Consider the following 3,676-nt stretch of genomic DNA (forward strand, 5'->3'; position numbering starts at 1 on the left):
AAAGTATTCACATTGTGTGAACTTTTCTTTTCTATTTTGTCACATTAAACTAACAACAACTTGAAGGTATTTTTTCTGGATTTTAAAAAGCATCAAAAACAAAGACATAGATAATTATTAAATGGAAAGAAAATAATTTTCAAAGGCTTGGACTTTCATCCACTCTCTTTACTCTGTTACCTTTGAAAAAAATCAAATGCAAGAAATTATCTTAAAAAGTAAGCTAATTAGTAAATGTAGTGTGCCCTTTTAATATGTAATATGATTATAAATCCAGGTGTTTTGTTAAAAGCCTCGGAGGTTTGTTAGAAAATATGAGCGAACAAACAGCACCAAGAAGACCAAGAAACAACTCAGACGGATAAGAAATTAAGCTACTCAAAGTTCAAAGCTGGGTTTGGCTATAAAAAAAATGTCACATGCTTTAAACATCTCAGAGACCTGTTCAACCCATCATATGAAACTGATGAGTGTGTCACAACTGCAAACCTACTAAGACATGACCATGCACCTGTGCTGAGCAAAGAGAACATTGCTGGTATTAAAAAAAGAGGTAGTTTAATGCTAGCTTTGGATAAAACGTTTGGCTCCTTTTTTTCCTCTTTTCTCTCCCGAGTCCTTGGCGAATGACGTTCTCCGTGGGCAACGTGCAGCGACCGCGTGCTGCTAAAACGAAACAACAACAAAGCGTGTTGACGTCACAGATCACAGAGTTTAATTCCATACAAAGCAATGAACAACAAAGCTGCAGAGGAACAGAGATATGCATTTTCTCATAAAAATAAGACACACAAAGGGAAGACAAACGAACATAGAACAAAGACAAAAAAAGCAAAAAAATAGCGGCCGCTCTCTCTCTCCTTTAGCGCTGACCTGGAATTTTTATACTGAGTAGGTGTTTCTTGAATTTAATATATGCAGTCAAGGCGTTCCGTTCTTTGACCAATTAGAAACTCCCTTAGCACTGAGAGAAACTTGGAAACTCCCCTCATTATGGCAAAGGTGTCTGGTTTTTGTCTAAGTAAAAAGGGCGGACCACTTCGCGTTCATCTCCGTCTGGTACGGGGAGAGGCGCCAAAAAGTCTCTAACCTCTATCGGAATGTAAATTTTATTGCTCTGTGTGTGGGGGAGGCAAAGGGGCCCCCGCTTCTCTGAATGTCTGCTATTTGGCTCCTTCCCACATCTCAGACGAAACCTGTTCCAAATAAGAGTATTGAATATACCTTTACACATGTCGTAGATTAACTGTATTAAACACTAAAATTAATCATTTTTCCTTAACACTGGGAAAAGCAGCAAAGTTCTGACCTTGGTAATTTAGGAAAACTTGCTCAGATCTACAGCTCAGACTAAAGAATCTCTCCACAGTGGTGCTCTTCACTAATCTGGTCTTGATGGAAGTTTCCCAGGAACAAAGTTTTGAAAGAAAGTCATGAGAAATCCTGCTTGTAATTTGCCACAAGCCGTGTAAAAAAAGCTGGATGCCTTCTTACATCCAACATGTCGAAGAAGGTCTTCTGGTCAAATCAGACCACGATTATAATCTTTGGCTTAAATGCTAAATGGTGTGTATTGCAAAAAACTAACAATGGACATGATCCAGAACTAACTATCCTCACAGTCAAACATGGTGGTGACATCATGCTGCTGAGATGTTTTTCTTCCCGTAGAAACACTGATCGGATTTGATGGGCAGATGGATGGAACTAACCACAGGACAATCGTGGAGGAATGAAGCAACAACTCAAATCATACAACCAGAGCCGCAATGGACAGTAGTAAAGTAGTCTAGTCAAAGTATAGATTCAAACTCAATCTTGAGAAGAGACGCTCACGGTCTGATTGAGATTGAGCCATTTTTACAGATGTTAGAAAAATACCACAAAACTTTTACAGTTGTATTTACAGCAAAAGGTGGTTTTATTTGAATGATTCAAAGGGATGAATACAAATGAACACCACACTTTTCAGATTTTATTTCTGAAAGATATTTTAAAATGTGTATAACTCTCCTTCCATCTGACAATTATCACTACTTTATATTAGTATGTAATATAAGTTCCTGACATAATCCCATCAAATCTGGGATTTTAAAACTTGACAAAATTTGAAAAGGTTTAAAGTTTTTCATGAACACTTTTGCATGAAAACAAACCGTCTGGTATTTGGCGCCATCTAATGGGCATTATTCAAAATCACACAGATGGGCTAAATGAAGCGTCCTTATTCCCTCCCTCTTGACTCAGTTGCTGTAGATTCAGGTAATTTGTTCACTAATTAATTTCCTGAGTAGCTGTAATTGGAGAACCGGCTACGTTTATCCTGTACCTTGTGAGAGCAAATTAAGAGAAAGTACCAATTAAGTGTCGCATGTTTTGTTTTCAGTTTGTTAATTCATAAAGCTTGAACAGTTGCAGCCGCATTAGACTGATTTGTTGCTGTCTGATTCACTGACTTTTGGAGTATGTTCAGTTCTGCTTGGTTGCAGGTTTCTGTGACCCCTTGCCTCCTGTCTGAGGTTAACCGTTGCCACTAATTCATCTAGCTAATATTTTTGCACACGTGTGAGCTGCATGAACTCCGAGCAATGATAATAGGTGTGTCTTTGTCTCTGGTGGTGCTGATACACGTCACATGCCATCTCTCCGTGCCCGGCCGCGGTGCCAAGAGAAGGGCTTAAACCTGCGTCGGGAGATGGGAGTTGTGAGATCCCAGGGAGCGCATGCTTGGCACCGTGAAATAGGATTTGGGAAGGACCGAAGCAATGAAGCGAGAGGGAGAAAGGCGACTGCCAAGTCCTCTCTAAGGATTTGGTAACCCCCTCCTCACCCCATAAACACATAGTTGGAGTCCTCATACACACATGTGGGGGTATGAGAGAGAGAGAAAGACGGGATTTTGTGGATGGGAAAAAAAGGCAGAGAGGGAAATATAATGAGAGGAACAGTGTTTGGAGCAGCACGGTGACCTGAACATGTGTTCCTCACCGTAACCAACTCCTACAACTCTCTAATCCTGCCAGGGCTTCTCCAGGTGCTACCTGCCCACCTATGCAATCATATCCCAGCTCACATAGGCAGTGACATACATGTGCTGCTCTCCCACATGCAAGATCGGTACGCCATTCTCTAAAAGTGACAAAGTAGACAAGAAACGCACTAACTGGAGGAAGAGACTGGGAGGGGAGGTAAATGGGCGGGACTTCTCATACGGCTGTCAAGAAGGTGATTGATTTTCCGCCCCTCTGTTATCGAGGCCAGCAGCCACGAGGACCCTGTCCAACACTCGCAGAGCTATCAGCAGCTCCGTGGGCTGAAAATAGGCCTATCAAGCCTCATCTGTCTGCCTCTCTGCGTCACGTGGTCATTACGAATATCTAATCTGCATAACTGGCTGCGTGCAGGAGAGAGGCAGCCAGAGGATGCTCACTCAGTGTGGCTGTGAGCATCGGTGGTGTGTTCACAGCTTCTGCTCAAGGCATAATGGTGTGACTGCAGAAAGTAAGTCGAATCTGTCTAAACCAAGGGTTTAGGGCGTTTTTTTTTCTTTTATAATTTCATAGTGATATAAAAGAGGGGAAAAAAAGAGAAGTGTGCCTTCAAATATAGACTGCTGTTTTCAAAAGTGGAAAATATTTTCAAGTCAAACCTCTGAATCTCCCTGTCTTCACCTGCC

Source organism: Xiphophorus hellerii, chromosome 7 (assembly GCF_003331165.1).
Source record: "Xiphophorus hellerii strain 12219 chromosome 7, Xiphophorus_hellerii-4.1, whole genome shotgun sequence".
In the NCBI taxonomy this organism is placed as follows: Eukaryota; Metazoa; Chordata; class Actinopteri; order Cyprinodontiformes; family Poeciliidae; genus Xiphophorus; species Xiphophorus hellerii.